The following is a 23,810-nucleotide window of genomic DNA, read 5'->3' on the forward strand; positions in this document are numbered from 1 at the left end:
TACAGTAACTTCCGGCGCGCTAACAAATTGCGGCCGCGTTCTCTGATTTATGGATTACCTTGTAATCTTGCGCGCCCCCAGGGTGGGGGGCGGGGGCACGCGAATATGCGAAATTGCCGTGTCGAAATAATTCTTTCCATCAGTGCTAACAAGCTGAAATTTATCTTGAGCTTTCCTGAATCGGAAAGCTCGGGCTTAGTAGAGGCAAGTTATTTTCGGCTTATCCCTATCGAATATGGCGTAGACGGGATTGGTAGGAAGGCCAAAAAAAAAAGTGCCTTGTTAATTTCGGCGCAACGATATTGAAGCCCAAATTGGGGAATACATGGTAAGCTGCTTGGCGTGGAAGATTTTAGGGCTTATTTTCGAGCCCTGGTGATCGAACCCCAGAGCTTCAGCACCACAGGCAATCACTGCAGATATATATTTACAAGGGACAGTGTGGAGACTAGTTTCGGTCTCAAATCGATACTATCTGCTTGTAAATCGAGACGAGATCCAGAATAGACTTTCCGAGACATCGATACTAGTGACGCTAGCATGAGAGTTTGGTAAATATGAAAATGTCGCATACATAGAAATTGCTTTATCCGGCGACTTAAATAATTATCTATGGGCTAAGTCAATCTATATGTGGGATTTCTATACTTCGTCCGTGCTTCTAACAAGATATATTCGGGTATTTAAGTTCACTTTCGTGTTTGTAGGAACCATTACCGATCAGGTGTTAAGCAGTAGCGTAGCATGGACATTTCGGGTGGGAACGACAAGTCCGAAGGAAGAGTCGGCCCTTTCTTGCTTAATAATTTACTTATGGTATTAGCCGGCACAGGTATTATTTGCCTGAAGTAAGCTGGGTTTTCAATAAAACATCATCATTGCATGTTTTAGCTAGAAAATTAGATGCCTCACTATGCCACAGATGTTTTGAACTCTGGTGTTCTATACCTTTTTTAATACCTTTCTGCATGACGCAAGTCATTAAAAACCTACCTGAATCACAAGCGCCTCTGCACAACAGTAGACGTCATTGTTGTGGGCGATCCAACTACTGATTGATTTGGTTTATTTTACTTCGCTTTTCTACCACTTTTGGTTAATTGCGAATATGAATATGAGTGATGATATTGATGAAGGGACACTGACAAAGAACACCCGTGCTCACGCCGGGATTCGAACCAGGGACCTCTGTCGTCTTGGCGCACTGTGAAAAGCAGAGTGGATGATCCAAATATCGTACACTCTACTGACGTAACAGTGCCGATTAGTAATTCAGACCACTGTTTATTACATCTTGAGAATGCTGATAAACATTTTAAAATAATTTTCTCCAGAGACCATTCGATGTTAAGAGTTTTCAAATGAATGCTAAACATTTCCATTCACACAATATTAAGTAGTTAGATAATAACGAAAAAATACAATAAAAAAGTAATAGTTTTGCGGGTTAAGTGGTAGAGCAGCCACAGGCTGAATTTCTATCACGAGGACTTCACCAACTTATTTGACAAAAACTGTGTTGATCTTTTAGTTTCTAATACACATCGCTGTTCGTACGATAAATTATACAATGCAGTGGCCAGAAGCAGTATATTTGAGATTGGTAAAGTTACGTCAGTCAATATTGCGTATTGTAGCATCACACAGCACGAGTTGCATGAGCGCGAAGAGCGAAGAACCGGGTAGGAATTCTGCCGCTGTCGTCTGCTTCAGAAGGCAGGAAGGGTCACATGAACCAATCACGGTAGACCTCTCGTACGCTGGCGTAAGAGAGCCTATTTACGCGCGTGCTGTAGAAATGGAAGCTTTCCCTCCATAAAGGCAGCAAGGAATATAGGAGTCCTGTACGCCTAACCTGCTCGGCGTCCGGCCGGGAAAGGCATTGAAAAGAGATGCTAGAACGAGTGTTGAGAGTGGAGCGTTGCAAGCGGATCGCGAAAAATAGCCATTATAATGCCATGAAGGTCAAACATATATGAAATTAGTCACGTTTTACTTTATAATCACAGCATTTAAGCATTTTTGAAATTTTAAATCTGGGAACGCCGGGCGTACGGGCGTACTATAACGCTACGCCACTGGTGTTAAGACACCATCAGTTCCGTTGCAGTTGAACCAATGGAAAGATGTTTGACATTCTTGACAAGCAACCAATCTTAATTTAGGAATTGGGCGAGATTGAGGAGTCACGTCAGTGTAGCCACATAATGTAATATATCCATGTTAGTCAATATTCTAACCTAGAACCTCAACCTTCGTAACACATTTCGCTAACAAGTTCTCTACGCAGGCTGGCAATGGCAATAAAGTCCAGCTTGAATAGGTATATTTTATAAATTGTACGAGTGTCGTTCAATAAGTAATGCAACAAGTCTCATAAAAATTGCAACTAACAATGACTGTATGTTAGATTCAAGTCCGTAACTACTTTGAGTAACTGGTAGAGTGCAGCACCGTACGGGTCATGATTTAGACCGCTACGAACATCCGTGTCGTCTGTAAACGTAGTGAAACTTAGAAGTGAATGGAGTTTATTTGTTCTCTGCATAAAAAGAGAACAAAACCACCGGATATCTAGCGAAAACTGAAAGAAGGGTACGGAAACAGTGTAATACCAAGTGAACATGTTCGGTGTTTGTTACTGTAAGAAGTTAGATAACGTCACGACACGTGTGGGATGAACAGAGACCTGGTAAACCACAACGGAAGATACAACCAATCAGGACAGAAGAGTGAAACTGAGAGAGACTGCCACGGATCTCAACGTGCACAGTTCGTGCACAGTTCTGACTACGATGAATTGGAATACAGAAAGTTACTGACGGGATTCCGGGATCTTTCTTTGTATTCATACGAAGGAGAAACACTTCTGTACCCGTGTAGAGCAGAATCAGAGGAGGCAAGCATGGCGTATGCCTTTCACTACTTCTCACACTTCTATGTTTAACCATGTTTGAAGCATTGACTACTCACGGTACTACACTACCGGCCACTTTAAATGGTGGCCCTCAATCTATGTAATATTCAAGGGCCTTGCTATTTATTGAACCGCCCTCGTATTAGTATTCATAGGTTTCTTCTTTTTGACTTCCTTAATTTTTTCTTTTATTTTTAGGGATTGGCTCCTGCTGCACGTGTAACGTAAGTACAAACAATTTTATTAGCTTAATGTTTATAATTTAGAGGAGAAAGGTCTAAATATCGGCCCCTCTTTCTATGTTGTCATTTTCGGAGGACAAAAAATTAATATATCAAGCACCTGCCTTTAAAATGCATATCTATGAAATATATACTTAAATGTAATAGCATGCTAAAGTATAGAAGGTCTCAATTTTTTTTTTAGAAAAAATGGTAAAATGATATTTCAAAATTGTGGTCTAAATATGGGCTACTAGAGGCAATATCACAAAAAGCAATTCAAATTTTAAAAAAACCGTCATTTACTGCTAAAACATTATAAAATTCATATTTATGAATAATCTGTTGTTTTGAAAATTACGCGGAATGGGAAAAATCGAAATTAAGAAAAAGACCCAAATATTTGTTGAAAATGTGATCTCAACATAAGACCTCATGTCATAGCCCATATTTAGACCATCACGCTATTTTTCTTCTTCAATTTATTTTCGCTCTCTGTGCTACATATTTCACAAACAAATCATGGCATTATAAAAGCCCACATTTGTTTTATGTACCGCTAATATCATAACCTATACAAAGCAGATGAGAATTCAGAAAACGCTGAGTTAAAACATACCTGCAAAAAGTTTTTGGAGGTTGCAATTCTATAACAGCGTCCAAGGCCGAAACTAACCACTACTTTCTCTTGCGAATTGGCGCCGCAACGTGTAACGAACCTGAGAGTTTAAGGTTTTATATTTGTAAGAGATTAAGATTTTTAAAATGTTTGTTACTTCAAATAATGTGCAAGTTGTCACAGACAATTATAGTTAGACTGATACTTTCTCCTCTCAGCAGAGGAAGTGAACCCACCTGAATGTTCCTCACCTGACGACAGACTGAGTTTGAAAAACAGGTGAAGGTGAAGAATAATAAGAACTTGGAAAGGGAGAAAATTGAAGTATAGATTTTGGGTTTTCGAGTTTTCTTCTTGCCGATAAGTTGAAAGTAAACAATTAATTATGTAATTTGACTTTCGTTATATGTGAGTGAATTGCCCAACGTTAGTATTGAATGTTCTAGTGTTTTATTGGTAAGTGATTAGGAAATATAAGCGATTATAAAACTGTGTTTAACTTTGAAAAGAATGTTGTGTTTTCTTTTCTACCCAGCAAGCCCTGATGAGTGATAATAGCGTCTCATGTTCCCGACAAAAGTAGCAGCGAACTAACTTTGTGACGACTGGTGTCCAACTGGAGGACGTTGCAAACCTTTGTCCTTGACAGATAACCAGTTCCCATAGCCTCTGCCAGGCTGCAGCACCCGAGAGCGCTGATAACTCCAAAACTCATATTTAAACATTCGCCCATATTTAGACCTTCTCCTCTACCTGTGACGTATTTACATTTTCATTTTGGGGACTTTCTAAAATTATCCTTAATTGATATTTATACATGTGCCTACAATTCTCCAAATGTATAATTTCATTAAGTTTTATCTTAAGTCGGTGTAGGGTTTTTGTTGACAGTCCAGAAAATGTAGCATATTGAGTTTAAAATACATTTCAGGCGATTTCTGAAGGGAATGCATGCATTTTTGCCTATTTCATTCATAAGTGCCTACTTCGGCGATGAGTACCTAATACGGGAAAATCAAAAATCTGTTGGTGTCAAACAATTTTAGCGCCTATTTTGAATTTTCGGTGCCTTTTTTGCCTGCCTGTTTTGAGAGTTTTTAGTGCCTATCTATCTTCATCCTAGACATAGCGTCTAAGCCTTATTATCACCATGTAATTCTTGTGATCGCGTCTACTTCTATCCGGATACAATTTTCGTGGTAGTTGGTTGGGAATTAGATTAAAATAAAAAAGGGTAACAAATAATGAAGAGCTTTAAACCCAGGGCAAGCCAAAATATGCCCACGTGCTTGATTATGCCGGCATATCCCGCCGTGTAATCCTGGAGCAGCAGGGAATATCTCCCGTTCGAGGATTTGGGTCCGGCCACGGCTGAAAAGAGAAGGTTCGGGTGGGGGGAGAGGGAAATGGTGCCGAAATTGACTCCCATTTCGGAAGAGGTTCCGGCACAATTCGCAGGGAAATTTCAGTAATTGCAGGCGGAGAATTCGCGATGATTCGGCGGGAACGTTCGGCGCCCTCCACGTGCTGATCTCCAACATAAGACCCTCTCCCCTGGCTCTCCTTGTTCAGATGTTACGTTTGGGAGACGTCTGACCTTCGGATGGGCTGGAGAAAACCCAATTCGGGAATTTCCTCTCACTCCTATTGCTCCGAGCCTATCCCGAACTTAAAGCGGGTCTTCTGCACGTTTTCGCAATGGCGCGACAGGTCTTTCTTGAAGAATCTTCAAGTTATCTTCCTTGCAGGATCATTAAAATGCACTAATTTCACACGATTTATATCTGCCGCTGGACTGCAACTCAAGTAAGGATAAATATTAATATAGATAATGCGATGCTGGGAATCAAGGGATCTCGGTTTCGATACTAGGTGGCATATTTCATATGTGCACATTGAAATAGAGTTTTGTAATGGAGAAGTTTCTGGTTGGCTGGAGTCACTTTTTTTTTTTTTACTTTGTTGAGTACTTTTATGGCGTGCCTTACAAATTGACTATAATCTTGAACTTGTTGAAAGCTGAAAACCACTTATATTTTTCTTTCCCATCTATTATCTACTTTTAATACATTGCTTTCATCTTTTCTACATGTTCCTATTACAGCTTCACTTTCACTAAATCGATACTTATCCTCCAACGATTTATTTACATTCTTTCACCTTGTGCTGCCATCTACTTTTCTATTTCTAAACTATTTTCTTTTCATTTTGTGTTGATATATCTGGTTTGTAACAACTCTTTTTAAAACAAATAGGCGCGCGCTTATATTGTCAAAATTAAGGTTTTGGCGCTAATCAAGGCTTTGACAGATTTTTAAAGTAATGATTCAAAATGTTTCTTGATTCAATGTGACGAAAACCGGAAAATTACCAAATATATTTAGTAATTATATAAGAATTTTCATAAAACTCAAGATTTTAAAAATTATTTCCTTTATTATTTCCAATAAGAAAGTCTATTCGCTTTCTGAATATTGATTACTCTTCGAGTGCGTTGTCTTCCCCGACCAGATGGTTCTGCTTGTGCTGGGGCATAGTAGTCTGTGGTTTACAACAAGTATTCGCCCAAGTCAATGAAAAAATGCCAGTTTCCTTTCCCATAATACAGATAATAATATATAATAATGTAGATTATCATTGAGGCAGTCTGCTAGCCAATAGGGAGCATTCATGCACAAGCCACGTCCCCAATCTCGATTTCAATGTGCACATGTGAAATACGCTACCCGGTGGAGGCACATTGCACAGTGGTTCGGATCCCACGTTAAACTGTAGGTCCAGTCCCTATTAGCCCATATGTGCATAAAGTGACGTAAAGCAAAAATTGAAACAAATTCTTCAGTGATGGAGCAAACCTCCGTAACGGGAGTGGTTAGCACAGCGTGCTACGACGCCAGAGGGCTCGGGTTTGAATCTCGGTCTGGGCATTGGTGTTCCTTGCGAGTGTCTTCATCAATTTCATCATACATCATCTTCACAATTAGCCCAAAGTGTCAGAAAAAGGAAGTAAAATATGACAAATCATTCGGCAGTCTTATTGTGAACGAATATAGTGAGACGTCGTGTAGGCTGAGGCAGGGGTGCCCACAGTGGGGTGGGGGACAAAATTTTATAGTTTAGCTACCAATTCTATATATCTTCACACAAAATTGGGGGATTGTTTTGCTTGATTGACTTTTGCTATCGATGTTTAGTTGTGGCTATTGGTTTTATTCTTACTACTTGTGGCTTGTGGGTGATCACGGCAATTGGGTTAAATAAAACACCACCTCCTATGTCTTTAGAATCGGTTTTATTCGCATTAATAGAAGGTTAGTCAAGCAGGCAAACTATTAAAAGTTAGGTTGATTCAGTACGCTAACAATGGCATGAGACTGAGCAGTTTTGCACGTTTTATGTCAGTAAACATGAAGTGAGACGTGCCTTTTCTTTTTTAGTCTTCTAATTTCAACTGCAATGAAAGGATTCGAATATCAATGGTCTTTCAATTGTTGCCATCTTGGCCAGTGGTAAACAATGTCTCGAAACGTCCGACATGCAGACTTCAGTTTTAGTGTTGAATGATTTCAGGCAAGATTTGTTTCTTGCAAGTGTTCCTGTGTTCATAGGCGCCGACTCCATGGGGCTTGGGGGGCTCGAGCCTCCCCAATGTTAACGATGTTGGGGCAGAGCCCCCAAATAATTTTGCTATAAAGGATCTAATGTATTATTTTGCTTCTCTTGTAAAGTTTACTCTGAATTGTGCCACATGAACTTAACTTTAAATACACATTTGAAATGTTCTAAACCATCAATTTGGGGGTCTGAGACCGCTATACCATCAACTTTGGGGGGGCTATGACCAGAGACAGCAAAACACATGACTTATTACTATATACCAAGTATGTAATTATGAGTATTGTAAAAATGTGTACTAAAAAGAGTTTCAAGAGACGATGTGCATGAACTAGCGTAGTGGATGGAACGTTTGGGCTACAAATGGCTCTCACATGACATTCAGAACGAGATCATTGATATATTAAGGAGATCTGTTTTGCGCTCCGTGGTAGCAGATATTAAAAGTCGGGAATATTTTGCTATTATGGTTGACGAAACTTGTGACATATCCATCCGTGGACAATTAATATTCTGCATTCGAACTGTGAATACAAATTTTGAAATTTTTGAGGAAGAGAATCCGAACACTGAGGCCAAAACTTAAAAAAGGGAGAGAATGAGCCATTCATTAATTTATTTCAGTGATCAGAGCCCCCCCCCCAATAATTTTGACAAGTCGGCGCCCCTGCGACTGACTGGTTAATTGTAACATACTGTCAGCTTTCGTTGTCTAAAACTTACGAATTTCGAAAATTTAAATTTTAAAAAAAATGAAATGAAATTATAGACAAACAAAAATCAATTACTGCAAGTTTATTGAAACAATATTGGTGTGTGTGTGGGTGGGTTATGATGAACAATTCATTCGAGAGGTATTTTGATGAACAATTTTAGGGGAATGCGTCCTCGGCCTTGGAGGGGATGGGCATCCCTGGGCTGAGGCACGACCGTTGAGATCCTATTTTTTGTTGCGATGTTGCTAACTGTGGGAGGTTTGCTTCTCTTTCTAAAAGGGGATGACAAGTACACACGAATAACTTTCGCATTTTTATTTTGTTGAAGATATTTGGGGGCATTGTACCGTCTGACCAGCGAGGTGTGAGTAAAGGCATGTTGGTGTCTGTAGCATGTGCTATTTGCGTCGTGGAATCAATGACGTTATTCATCTATTTACCTATTCATCTATTAAGATAGAAGTGAGAGGGGGTATTTATATCATGTTGAAATAGGGTGGCAAGGCTGGTTTGAAAGTGTGCTCAGCTAGCTTTTTAATAGGCCCAAGCGCAACGACGGGGTTTGGCAAAGAGTGTGGCTCGAACAGAATTCTGAAATACGATACAACAAATGAGCCATCGATGTTATTGGTTTTCAGTACCAATCTCGAAATTTCATTTGCCTTTGCGAGGTGTTCATCTTCCTAAACTTCCCTTATTACTCTTTTAAATTACTTTTCAGTCCCATTTCTAATGAAACACTCAATATGCTGACCAAGGCAGTAATTTATTTTATTATAAAACATAAACTAAACGTAACGTTTCAACCTTCTAGCAAGGTCTTCTTCAGACTCTGCACCAAGTACAAATGTAACAAGGTACAAAAACAGGACGATATATATACACAAACATTACTCCCCTCCAGACTATTAGAAAGTTATTCTGGAACATTCTAGCAGGTGGCTTTCCCTTCTCAACTGTACTTTCACCTGCTAGAATGTTCCAGAACAACTTTCTAATAGTCTGGAGGGGAGTAATGTTTGTGTATATACAGGGTGTATACAAACATGTGTCAGAAACTTTAGGGATTTATTCTTGACATCAAAACATAACAAAAAGTTCATATGAACATAAGTCCAAAAATCCTTCGTTAGGGAGGTATGAAAGGAAATAATATTCATGGCAAAAAAATTAGACATTGACCAAACAAATTTACATGTATGAAAGGATTTAATATTCATGGCACAAAAATGAGACATTTACCAAAATCATTGCCATTTACAAAAATTGCTCGAAGTGACCACCTCCTGCTTCCATGCATCCCCTGAGCCTGCGTTCCATACTTTGCCGTACGTTGTGGAAAACTCCTGGTGTGTTCCGTATTTGGTCAAATCCATGTTGGATACGCTCCCTCAGAACATCAACATTGGGTACGGGAGTTGAATACACCAAGAATTTTAAATGTCCCCAAAGGAAGAAATCCATTGGGTTTAAATCTGGCGATCGGGCAGGCCATGCAATGGATCCCCCGCGACCAATCCATCTGTTCGGAAACTGGTTATCGAGACACTGGCGAACTATCCGTGTAAAATGCGGTGGAGCACCATCGTGCATAAACCACATTCGTTGGATGAGGTCTAGAGGTACATCATCAAGTAAATGCAGAAACTCATGTCTGAGAAACTGTAAATACGTTTGTCCAGTCAGACGTTGAGGAAAGAAGTAAGGGCCAATGAGATGATCATGAATGATTCCACCCCACACGTTGAGACTGAACCTCTGTTGATGTTTGTCTTGTCGCACTGCATGAGGGTTTTCATAAGCCCAGATGTGATTGTTATGAAAATTGAAGATCCCATCACGTGAAAAGCCAGCCTCATCAGTGAATAAGGTACATGCTAAGAACTGCAGAAACACAGCACACTGCCCTAACATGCGTTGACAGAAATTTATTCGTGGCTGAAAGTCTGCCTCATTTAATCCTTGCACCCGTTGAAGGTGATACGGATACAGAAGATTTTCATGCATAATGTTCCAGATCGTCATGTGATTAACGCCTTCCCTTCTCGCAATTCTCCTTATATTGGTTGATGGAGTTTCATCCACAGTTCGAAGAACCCGTTCTTCAAGCTCAGGCTTTCGTACATCGCATGGTCTCCCACCATCTGCAATTCTCTTCTCAAATGTGCCTGTCTCTCGCAAGCGTTGGTGTAGTCGTACAAACGTTCGTGCACAAGGTAACTGTCTCACAGGGTAACGTTCAGCATAACGTTGACGTGCTGCGTCCGCATTCCCATCTGCTAGGCCGTACATGTAGTGCATATCCGTCATTTCAGACACTGAATACATCGTTGTGATGTGTTGTGATGGAAGTTACTGTAAAACAAAACAAACAACAATGAAAAAATAAACAAAAAAACAAATGCCATGCCCAACTGTACACAAGAAAGTGAGTACAAATGCACATTTGAGGTACATTACACAGCCAGGAGTCACTACAGGGAATTCCTTTCATACCTCCCTAACGAAGGATTTTCGGACCCATGTTCATATGAACTTTTTGTTATGTTTTGATGTCACGAATAAATCCCTAAAGTTTCTGACACATGTTTATATACACCCTGTATATCGTCCTGTTTTTGTAAGAAGAGGTATTGTACGGGGTGTCAAATTACCCTTCAATTTGATAGAAGATTTAAAATGTCATCGCAATTGTACACTCGCCCTTTCACTTCTAACTGTGTTCATCGCAATTGTCCGGCTACCATTTCCTATTAGCTGGTGCTGCCATCTTCATTTATTCCCTTAAGCTGTCTTTCTACGATTTGCCCGCTCAAGCAGAGTTTTATGACTTGTGACGTAGAAACGTGAGAGGCAAAGTACAGTGTACATACTCTGCACCCATGGACCTATGTCGTGAACCCATAGATCGTGCGTGTTGTAAACGTTGCCAGTTCAATCACGGCGCTCCTTCACACCAATCTGTCACACGTTGTCAGAGGTCCATAAATCTCTACGGGGAGGACCAAATCCAGTGTGACTCGTGCGGGAATCGGAAGCTATATCATAACACCAATGCTGTGAATAGCCCATTTCTCTAGGAGTACATTCATTCTTCATAAATTTACAGCCACAGTTAGGTACTGCGATTTTTGCAATTCAGGTTTTGCAATAACTCAAGGTAAGTTAAACGCAAGTGTGAAATTAATTACATAAAACTGTTGGATTGCGTCACGAAGAATCCTTTTATCTTTGTTCGTTGAATATCCTTGATGGACATCACCTGTATGTATTCCCATGGTTCTATGTATATGAATCAAGGTTGTTGCATGTTAGTTGAGCCCGTCATTTTAATTTGGTTTACTTTACTTCTCCTTTCTTCCACTTTTGTCTAATCGCGAAGATGAGGATGAGTAATGATGAAATTTATTTATTTATTTATTTATTTATTTAATAGAAGATTCCAAATACAGCGTTAGCCATTTTACATTGGAACGTTTTTATAGAACATAAGGACAAAAAAATAATAACATAATACATAAAAAATAATAACATAAAAAAAATTACATGTGGTTAAAAGACTTACATATTTTTTGCTAACTTTCTTCTAACAGGGACACTCACCCATGGCCAGCCCGGGATTCTAACCCGGAATTCATGGCGTTGTAGCGATCTATGCTAACCATTTTTCATCCCTTTTTCTTTTACTTCCACCCCTTTCATCGTTTCTGGTAACTTCAAAATTTCACCTTATTTTCGTAATATTTATTTTTCTTGTATATTGTTTCACCTTGATGGATAGATACTTATTTCTCTCCCGTTTTCTCTTGGTTTGTCTTCTATACTCTCTCTCTCTCTGACTTTCATCTCTCTTACAAACACTTTGTCTCACTTCTTTTATTTTTGTTTCAGTTCCTTCTTTCCTTTCTTCTCTGCCATATCTTGTTTATTTTACCTCTGTTGTTCCTGTATTTCTCTCTCACGCGCATCTTTTTCTCAATTTCCCGTCTTGTTTCTTCATTTGTCTTCTTTTCGATGTCCCTCTCTTTTACATATACATTCTTATCTCTCTATCTCCCTTATGACATCTTGCAGGGCAACGAGGATCTGGCGCCTGTACACACGATCAGCATAATTCTTTGTGAGGTTGTGTTGTCCTGTTTATCTCTCAGGGTGCTGAGTGCCCCTTTGCAGCCTCAACGTATAACTTGAGTCCTCGGAGACAAGTGTTGTTTTGGTTACGGTAAAGGGTTAGACCCCGTGTAATGTGACGGGTGTTGAAGGACCCCCAAAAATATTTCAGTCAATCTCTTAAGATATGTCCCACTTTAGAAAATTTTTCCATATTGACCAAACTTTAATTCTACATCCACGGTTACGTTGTAAGGATTTTGCTGCCTGCAATTCAGATACTTAGTGTAAGGAAGAATATATATTCCCTAGGAGTGTATTCTTTGGTAGAACACTTTTGGAACGTGTTCTCGGTAATTAAGTACTTCTTCTTAACGTGCTTCGCACTCGGGAGAGCCAAAGAAAAGTTGGTCCGTGCCCAGGACTCGATTGATTCCCCCGGCGAGAGAAAAACAGCGGCCACACCCAACCACTTTCCTGCTATCTCGAATCTATCGGTGGAAAAATCTGCAGCAACCATCAGATTTATTGGTTAATGGGGTTACGATAAGAAATAACAAATCTATTATGCTGGGTGCCCGAGAACCGAATGGGGGACCGGCTCGTTAAAACTCCCACGCGCGGGGATCCTGGCCCCCTCCAACCCCCCCTCCCCCACGCGTCTTCCCGCAGCCAGAACCATCTCCTTTTTCAACAATTTTCGCCTCGGAGGAAGGAATTCTTTTGGGCAGTCCGGGATACCTTCGTCTTCTTCCCTTTGGAAAGAACCGGGAAGGGAGGAAAAACAATTTGAGGGATTTTTCGTGTCACAGGAAGCTTGTTCTATTTCCTGCGTCCCCATTCTGCGTGGAGCTCCGCCTAGCCCTGGAGGAAATTACAATGAAACCGCTCTCAATAAGTTTCGACCTTCCGAAACCAAGCGTTCTTTCTGCAGCATTGAGCTGATAAAGCGGGAACCAAGTTAGGCACGCAATGCTACTTGAATATTATCCGTGGCCCGTTTGCCTTGTTCTAACACTACATAACGGGAGAGGGCAGGAGTTTCTCGCGTCTTCAAATCAACCATTCTCGTGCTGATCGAGCTTGCAGCCTCAGGATTGCTGATCCGGTGTGCTTTCCCGGTTGTCTCCTTTACTGCGTATTTTCTGTCTTGCAAACACTCTCACGTTTTTATTTTTGTTTCTTTCTTCTTTATCTTTCCTTCTCTGTCTGTCTTGTTTATTTTATATATATATATATCTATCTCAGATATTTCATTTCGCTCTCTTTCCCTCTCACACACCCAGAGAAAGAGAGAGAGGTGGAGTACAGGGTTAGAGAGTTTCCCTCCTCTTTCTCTCTCCTCCTCTGTCTCATTCTGTCCACACCGTTGTTCTTTTTCTTTCCCCTCCTCCTCCTCATCGTTCGAGGTTCTATCTTTCAGAAGAGGGAGAGATACAGAGACACAGAGAGAGGGCGAGATATACAGAGAGAAATGAAATAAGAGAGAGAGAGAGAATAAATACAATTGAAACAGTTTATTTTGACCCCCACCCAAGAACCCTCTCGTAGGGCCGTTGCATTTGGTGCAAGCGGTCTCTGGTTCGATTCCCGGTAAACCCGAGGAAGTTGATTGACCCGTTGTGAGGACAATCGGACATCTACTTGACTATAAGTAATACTTTCCCTTCTCCTCTGAGCACAGTAGCCTGGCTGCAGTGTTGCCAGTAGAATAGTCTAGACCAATCTGCCCTCTCCATAATTGTACATACATAATCAAGTAACCAATCTTACATTATACTGAAATATGCTCATAGTAACGTATCCTTGTATATTGTTTCTAAGGTCATTACATTTCTGTTCACGGACTGCTTCGTTACGTAAACATCATGACCAGTGGCGCGGTTAGGGAGGGGCGAGGGGGCGCAGTTGCTTCCCCAAATTTTCGCCACTTTTGTCCCCGCACTATGCTAAACCTTACTTTTCCTTAAAAGGAAAATATGCTGTCTTTGCCCCCCGGTTTTGCATTTTGCCCCCCCCCCCCCGGTTTTGGAACCCAATCGCCGCCACTGATTACGACAGTTTGTAGAAAAACAATAGACTGACAACTCTGAGTGGCAGTGAAATGAGAGAAGGCAACAACAGTCACAAGTTGCTCATTGGGTAACAAGTGAGAGTAGCATTTTCGACACTAGCGCCAATGTTTCAAGATCAGAACTACAAGTATATTCGTGGATCTATATTGCAGTTTTCTACCATGAACATCTAACAGTATCTGAAATTATTGGGTATTGCGTGCACCCTTCACAGCTGTACCACGAAGAGAGAAAAACTTTGTGATGCTATCGTCAAGTTTTCAAATAGTCTGCTTCTGCGTTGCCAACATGTGCATGCTGTCCAAAGCTTGTTGCCTTCAATTTTATCCAGTCTGCATAATAAATGGCACCGTCTAGTTCGTTACACTTTTTGACACTAGATGTAGTGCAAGTTCATCCCAGTATCAGGCTAGTGCAGAGAAACTGTGCTGTACCAAGTACACGATAAACAGTGTTCAAATCTAAAGGATAAAACAAGAAATGGTGTCCCCAATCATTGCACAAGACTCTAGCAACAATCGTATTCTGTAGGAAGGCTTGTTATATTTAGTTCCCTTAGCATAAAAAATACATTTGAAGTGTACTTATACTAAGATAACTAAACCTAACAACGAAGACATTCCACGCTGACGTCAGAACACAAAGGTTGCTAGTGTCTTGTGCAATAAGTGAGACCCAAAGAAATGCATGTCTGTAGCTTTTAGCGTTTACTAGCTGAGTACCCGGCGTTGCCCGGGTATTTATTTAACCCAATCTTGTATTAGACAGGAAAATAATGAATTCTAACTATAGTGTAAAATGTAACTAATTTTAAATGTAATCGTGAATGTCACCAATTAGCTTAGCGACTCCGAAAACTATGGATTCGAACTAATCTAGGTCATTTGTGGCACTTTATTTTTCACCCCCTCTCACCCCCCATGCCGATAGGTGATGAACTTGGAGTTGAACAGCATTGGGAGTGTCACGAAAACTATGGATTCCATTCGCAACACAGCCTGAATGTTAGACAACCCGAGAAACACTGTCGTTGTGCGGATTGCATAGAGTCAAGGATGTCTGTTTGTGCTGAATTTAATATCGGTGGTTCTCGATTTTTTTACATGTCACCCCTTCCCACCCCACCCCTAGGGGTGCCAGGGGTGTCTTACCCCCACAGTATTTCTTTCCAGATTGCAAGTGATACGTGTACCAAGTTTGGTTGAAATTGCTCCAGGCGTTCGAGAATTATGCCGAAACAAACAAATGTACACACACATACATCCATTTTTATATAGTTAGAAGATTTGATTGCTTAGCACGTACCAGGTGATCATGCACAACACGCTCCAGTTCGTAGTGCAAACTGTGCAGGCACCAAAAACACTACGTGACACCAAACTAGACGTGTGAGTGCAATGACAGTCAAAAAGTGTGGCGAACTAGACGTGCCTAATATGTACAGGGTGGCCCAAAAGTAGGTATACAGTATATACCACTGTCGGCTTGGCAAACAAACGTTTGTGTCGTACTGTGTGTCGCAGCTTTCAGAGAAGGTTTGAGGAATGTTGATGGAGGACATTTCGAACACTTGCGTGACTAAAAATTGTTCATTAATTGTTGATGAATAAAGTCACTGGTACTGTATACCTACTCGTATGTATTCTGTCCCGGGAGTCTCTGGAGCAGGCGAGCGAACGAAAGCAAGTCCCTGCGCAAGTAGCGACTCAAGAGGTCTCGACCAAGGAACACGTGCGAGGAAACAGAATTGCGTGGAGGGGCGCGACTGCAGCTACCAGCTGTTTGTATCAACGTGCACTGCTTCCTATCCTTCTTCGCGACCTTGCTCCAGAGATTCCCGGGTTAGAGTATAGCTAAATAAAGCACATGTTCGTTAAACGTGCCCCTACACACATAGGCAATTAGACTTACATCCGCATGAGTCGTGGATGCATAAGTGCTGCGATGAAGCAATAGCGTAATTACAGTTTTATAGGGCTTTCCATGCGCATTTTCGCAGTGTAGTGCTCTCTTCATGTAAGATTAGAAGCTTCGTTAAGAGTGCTTATTTTTAGCGGCTTCGCATCAGACATTGCATCCAGGGTAGCGCTGTGGGGAAGCGGTTCAGCCCAGCAGCAAGAAATCCGCTATAACCTATTTAATTGGCAATGCTACTGCCTTGCAGGACAGTCTAATTAATTACTAACTAAACTCCTCAACTTCGCATTACCATCTTCCCGAGAGCAAATTAAGCCACATGACGTGACACTCCTAACGTATACAGATCTTCACTTGTTCCTCGACCCGCCTCCTTCCTCTAATAGAGTTACTTGTCTTCTTCGGCATCCCCCCCACCCCTCCCCCCAGTGTTCACTTTAACCCCCTCCCCCCTTTCTAGGATGCCACCCGGTGTACATCTTGTTTAGGGACGCATCTCATTACCCACGTCTCCTAAAGCAACACGGGAGAAATCGAATTAAAACGATCGTTAGCGCAACAATGGGTGAGACAATGGGCTCCCTGGTAGAGCGACAATCGGCAGCGTGAACTGTACGTTAATCCTTTCTCTTCATTGTTGCGTGGAAGTGGACGAAGCGATAAGAATTAGCCAATACAAAACCAAGATTTCCGAGATACTGATTAAGCGAAAATCACATTAACCGTGAAATTAGAAAAAAGTAAGCAATTTGAAGTTTATAAAGAATGAAGTAATTTCTTGGAATTGTAAGCAATAGATACTGCAAACAAGATATATTTAAAAAAAAAAAACTTTTTTTTTTAAATGTGAAGCAAATCAGGATAATTTGTTTAAATTTACCATATAATTTAATAAAACTTACCAAATTTATTGAGCGAGTTGAGGTAGCTCAGGAACGGCCATATCCGACACCGTGGATCAATTTTCTTACTTCTTTCTACTTCTACAAACTGAGCAGCCTGGCAGCAGTGTTGCCAGTAGTACAGTCTACGCTAGTCGACACAATCGATTAAAATGCGCATGCGCTGACTGGACGAGTCCACTGTCAAAATAGGGCTGGAAGCAGTGATGTGCATCTACGCGTAAACAACGATAGTCTACATTCTACACGTAGACTATTTTATACACGTAGTTTACGTAATCTATGCAAACAACATGGCGAAAGGTGATAACTTAGCAAAGGGCGCCATGGAAATAAAACAAAATTATACTGCGTATCAGTTGCTGATGTGTGAGAAGAACTTTTCTTACTCTTTCTTCCAAATTCAAACAATTTCTCAGTTAGGAAGAAACCTAATATATGAAATATTCTAGTGTTTTATGGGAAAAAGACCACTCTTGGCTCACAACTGCCATCTGTTGTTTTTTTTTGCATACTATTTATCTTCATCCATAGTTGATAATAGAAATTTTGTTGTAAATAAGGTTCTTTTGATTTCGTTAGGAAACAATACAGTTGAAAATGTCACTTTCCTTTCATGAAAGCCCTGAAAATTAATTTTAATGCACTTTAGATTGTCTACGTAGTCTATGTAAACTACAACCCAATGTAATCTACGCGTAGATGACGTGTAGACAACGCATGTAGACGTAAACTTATAGTCTACGGCACATCACTGGCTGGAAGGGAAGAGTTTTTGCTTCTTGCCTGTAATCTTTAGCTTGTAGCTTAGGTGTGAAAGCACCACAGCCTGCAATACCATCAGCAACTGCAGCAGTAATCAGTTCCAATTGTGAAATGTTGTGAATCTTCAGCTCGTTCTTCTTAGACCAAGGGGGTCAGGTCGGATGAGTGGGAGGCCCAAAGATATGGAGGAGCCCGATCAATCAGTTCATCGCCCGCAATTGTTCATACGTGACTTCACGCAGTCAGTCACATAAACAACTTTCTTCTACTATTGGCATTGTTTCACATTACCTGCAAAAAAAAGGATAAAAAAGAAAGATGTATTGCGTCACTTTTTGACTAAACTGTATAGTTACTTCATAATCACCCTGTAGATGCATGTATATATGTGTGTATTTCCTAAGTATTGATCATTCTGACTGGGGTTCAACTGTTTTATAGCAGCTGCAGCATTGGAGGCATACATATTCCTGCTAGGTACTCTTTTCAAGTGATTTTTTGAGACACCCCCATCCTCCCACACCACCTTTCCTCGTAGAACAGACGACATTTTAAAGAGTCGGATAGCGAAAAGCGGAAACGGGTTTCTCGAAATCCTTGCGAAGTCACGTACCTCCGGAGCATACTGTATCGTGGACGGACCAGGGAAAAGGAGGGGAGGACGTGATACAGTCGACAGAGAGCCCCCCCCCCTTTTTCTGTGTGTTGTTTTGGACAGTCTACACCGTCAGCTGCAAACTGTACTCTTTGCATACAAATTGCTGGTCCTGGGATCTGTATTTTCCCCCCTCTCTCGTTTATTTGGTCTCTTCTCATTTCAAAGGTGAAGCTGAGCTGGTTTCAGCATCTCTCCTGTCCCACAAGGATAGTTAATTTTGTTTGGGCCTCTGTCCCCAGCCACAGCGGTGTACAGGACAGAGCACAAGAGTCGCCTGTGCTTAAACAGACCGCACGTGTATAATCGGCGACAAGGAAAACAGTAGGCGAATTGTTCGTTGCTAATTCCGTTATTCTTATTCTACATGGAAATCTGTTAATGCTAAAACTGGTGGCGTTGTGATGTCGTCTGCATATTGGTGATGTCGTCTGCATATTAGCGCTTCAATTAATGAGCAATTCGCGAACTATTACTGATACTTTGGCCGTCGCCTGTACAAAGACACACACATTACAAGATTAGCTCTTCGATAGCATACAAGTTTAGACTATAGCTTTATGATCATTGGTATGAAGGTTCATGTCCCCTTTGCAGTACATGCCATCGCTTCGGACTCAATAGCGCCTTGTAATCAACAGTTCCATCCCCGGTGGAGACACATTGTACAGTAGTTCGGATCTCACTTTAAGCTGTAGATCAAGTCCATATTACCCTTACTCCGTGATGGCGTAGAGATAACGCCGTCGCCTTGTAATAAAGAGGTCCTTTGTTCGATTTCCGATTAGTTCTGATCTAACTTTAAACTTTAGGTCTAATCCCTATTAACCTCATCCGTGTTGGCGTATAGTTAATCTGTTTCATTGTAATTAAAGAGTCCCGGGTTCGATTCCAAGGACATTCCACAGTAGATCGGATCCCACTCTAAACTATTTGTTCAGTCCCAATTAATCTATCCCAGTATAAAATCGACTTACACTCATTATAATATGTGTGTGCATCGATTTTTTTTGAATAAGGAATTATTGTTTTCCAGCAGTGGTAACTGAAGCTAGTGACTTTTTGAAACGAATAACTATAACTAATTTACTATTTTCAAGTAACGAGTAATAGATTTAACAATAATGAACAAAATAATGGTTCTCTAAAGAATTTAAAATTAAATAAAAAGGTTCATGCATGTACAGTAAACCCTCGTTAACACGAATCCCAAGGGACCGAAAAATCAAGAGTTCGTGTAAAAAAAATCGTGCTAACCGGGGACTCAAATTTTATTGTTGCAATAAAGTTCTTTCTACACATTTACCATTTGCAATACGTATTATGTATGTCATCATAGAAAACACTACTACAGTAATTAACTTTTAAAAGAAGTACTCACAGATCATTTTCTGGTGCAAAACAGTTCTGTATGTGTTGTGATGACACAGATTCCCAGGATGCGGCGTGCATCAAGCACACTCCGTCTTCTACGTTTTAAATCATAGAAAAACACAACTGAATTTGTTGGTTAAATACGTAAAACCTCATTGTTGACGCTATGATCGCGATTGTCGAGCAATTGCACCCAAGTTTTAATCTTGATGTCACTCGTACTGGCTATGATTTAAAGAATAGAAAAACAGATTTGAACACATTGTTGATCTGAATCTATTGGTTACAATACTGTTTAAGTTGATTGTTGACAAGATGGTAGAGATTGTTGAGCGATTTCTTACATACCTAGCAGAGGAACAACAAAAAAAAAATATGAAAATCTTTGAAAGTTCGTGTTAAATGAGATCTGTTGACGCAAAGGACTAAAAAACAGTTCGTAATTCGTGGTAACCGAAATTCGCGTTAACCGATAAGATATAATACATCACTGCCGGGACCAACATTTTCTTCATGTTAACCGAGTGTTCGTCTTAAGCGAGTTTGTATTAACGAGGGTTTACTGTATATCCTATGTTACGAGAAAATATTTGGCGCAACATAGTTCTTTCAGCTGATTTTCTTTTATCTTTATTTTCGTATTTAAATAAAATTAAGTTTATTTTAAAATGAAGAAAAATTATATTAATCCTAGTTATTCGCGAAATGGAATGGTTAGTTTGGAGCTCACGTAGGTCACAATGTTACTCGAGTTATATCTTATCGTGAATAAAGTAATTGTAAAAGTAACTTAAAAGTAATAGTAAAAGAGTTACTTTTCAAATTGATTAAGTGTAACTTAATTCCTTTTCAAATGATTAACTGTTACTTTCTTTTGAAATGGTTTCAAATGATAATTGCCGGCCCCCGTGGCGGAGTGGTTAGCACATCGCGCTACGACGCTAGGGATCCTGGGTTCGAATCCCGGCCTAGATGTTTCTGAGTGTCCATTCATCAATTTAATCATATCATGATTAGCCAAAAGTGGCACAAAAAGCGAAGTAAAATATAGAAAATCAAACAAACAAATGATAATTGTAGTTGAATTACTTTTTGACATTAGAAACTAGTCAGTAACATAGTTACTTTTACTTACTTCAAATGATAGCTGTAACTGAATTATTTTTTCAAACGAATAACTCTGAGTAACTTTTTCAAATAAGTATCTCTGTTTATTTTTAAATGTGTAACTAACTGAGTTACTTTCTTAAATGAGTAACTGTAACAGCATTCATTTTGTCAAATTAGTTAGTGTAACTGAATTACCTTTTCAAATGAGTAACTGATCACTTTTAAAATGAGTAACTGTAACTGAGTTACCTTAACGATTAACTTTAACTAAGTAGCTTTCAGAGCTAACTAACAGTGATTCAGTTACTTTTTTTTAAGTAAACTTGCTAGTAAGTCTGCAAAATTGCAATAAACTTATCCACCAAATTTTGAAGCTTTGTCTCATTTTCTTTAGCCTCCTGCACATATATTTCTCCCATAATGTTTTAACAACAATACTTTATCGTTCTCCATAATCAAGTGCTGCATAATATCACTTACTACGGCTCTGGGATTGAAGGAAACGTACGCAGCTTTGCCTGAATCCACAGGAAATCTCACTGGAGTTTGGACAACAACATTACAAATACAAACTCCGTAGCTTGGATTGTAACACCAGAACAGTAGTTCAAATCAAATTAGATGGAGAATTTGGGCTTTTATTCTCATGTGCTCACACCGGCAAGCGAACCGTGAATCATTTGATCCCAAGGCGGAAGTTCTGTGTGGCGTAGGCTCTTATTTCGATAACGTGGTTTGTTTGTTTGGAAGTAATTTGTGTGCGTTGTCAAGCAGTTGGAAACGGTAGAAGCTGTTCGTCCATATCCGTAGAACACTTTCTTGTAAGAGGAACGGAGTTAAATGATTGATTGATTCTGACTTTGCTGTTTTCCTACTTTTGACTAATCGCGAAGATGAGGATCAACCTTCACTAACGCGTATAGGCAGCGATAGGTGCATATTAGAATGTTAAGAAGAAGATGAAGACAAGGGTATATTCTGTTTCGTTGATTGGAAATATGTCTGTAATGTGAATGAATGGAGAAAGCACGGATTGTGTAAAATGTTATTTGCGGTGAATAAAACCATGCCATAATGCCATTGTACACTTCACTCACTCTACGTGGATATTATTTTCCATCACTTATCATTTATGGAGCTGTCGTTTAGAATGAAATACCGTGGAAGATTGGCCATGAAGTGTTTCCAACTTTATTTGCAGCATTTGCATCGCTTTAAGTAAGGGTACTACTGATTAAGTGTGAACGACATTATTTTCCTTTACACCATATGGTGCAGGGTGTTCCATTTGCAACGCAACCCGGAGTTGGGGATAGTACATCTTTTGAACCTGAAGTGGTACACATATAATCCTTATACCAAATTGAAGCCTTGTTCATGCATATATTTTTAAACCGGGTAACAATGATTGGATTTCATTAGTGTCCAAGCAGCGTTGCCATTTTACAAAGCATGAAAAATAGCACATAACACACATGTACGGACATGCTATCGGTAATTTTCAGTTTAGTTAGGTGGATTAGCTCCTGGCAACCATGCGATGAGAACACGACTGGCCTTTCCTCTGTTTCTTTCCAAGCGGGGGAAAAATGTAATCTCATCGCATCGTTGCCAGGTGCATGTAAGTAACACTATTTTCAAGAAAATTTCCAAGTTTCTTTGCTGCATGATGTATACAGTTTAGAAAAACACCTTTTGTGGCACTGAAACACCAGCAGTGTTGCCAATGCACAGTCTTAATTTCTAAAAACAACGATTTTCCTAGTTTCCCCTTAAAGGCGCCTCATCCGATTGGCTATCGGTAGAAATGAATATTTATTTTTTCACTGCCATAGATGCCAGCTAATCCACCTAACCAAACAGAAAATTACCTATGCCATGTCCGTACATGTGTCTGATGTGACATTTTTCATGCTTTGTAAAAAAATTCATTTACACTTCCCGTTACATCTTCCCGAGACATCATAGTCTTGTTAATCTGTAATATGTAGCCAAGGGTGGAAGGGAGGTTGCATTTGGGTGTCTTCAGCCTTTCACCCCGGGAAAAGGGTTCAAACTCGAAATAAGACAAGGGAAGAGATGTGGAACAAGTCCTCACAAGCATGATAGGCAGATAAGAAAAGGGAAAATAAAATATGATGGAGTAAGGGAGAAATTCCGACAAATATATACCTAAAACAGAAAATGATCGAGAAGAGGGAAGACAGAAGAAGAATGAGATACCAAGACCTAGAAAAGAACGCGAAAATCTGTAGAGGATAAGAACAGAAAGAGGGAGATACAAATAAAAGAAGGGAAGAGGGATGTAAGAGGTAACATTTTCTGAAGAAATCCAAATGCCAACCTTCCTTCACGTAGTACACCCTGTACTGCAGCTTGAAGACTAGCGAGGCTCTGGCGTCTGAACTCCCAGCCAGTATAATAGTTTGTGAGGCTTGTGTGTTATCCATATATGTTTGTGAATGTCCCTTTATCATTCATCACTCATCCTCATCTTCGTGATTAGCTAAAAAGTGGCAGCAAATCGAAGTAAAATAACTCCAATTCAATCAATCAGAACCCACTGACAAGGGTGGTTATATAAGTGTCCCCCTCCGATTTCCATGAAACTTGGTAGGTGTATAGAGGGGCCCAAAGGAAGAAATACGTGTTTTTTGTTTCGGCTAAAAAACAGTTTTAGGGGGCAAAACCTCCCCTCTAATGTCAAGATGAGGACAAATTGAAGTGGGGATCTGACCCCGAAACCATGTAGATATGACATAGGAAGAAACGGGGGGCATAGGGCCCCTCTATACACCTTCCAAATTTCATGGA

The sequence above is a fragment of the Lepisma saccharinum genome, chromosome 25 (genome assembly GCF_977018435.1).
Source record: "Lepisma saccharinum chromosome 25, izLepSacc3.1, whole genome shotgun sequence".
NCBI classification, from domain to species: Eukaryota; Metazoa; Arthropoda; class Insecta; order Zygentoma; family Lepismatidae; genus Lepisma; species Lepisma saccharinum.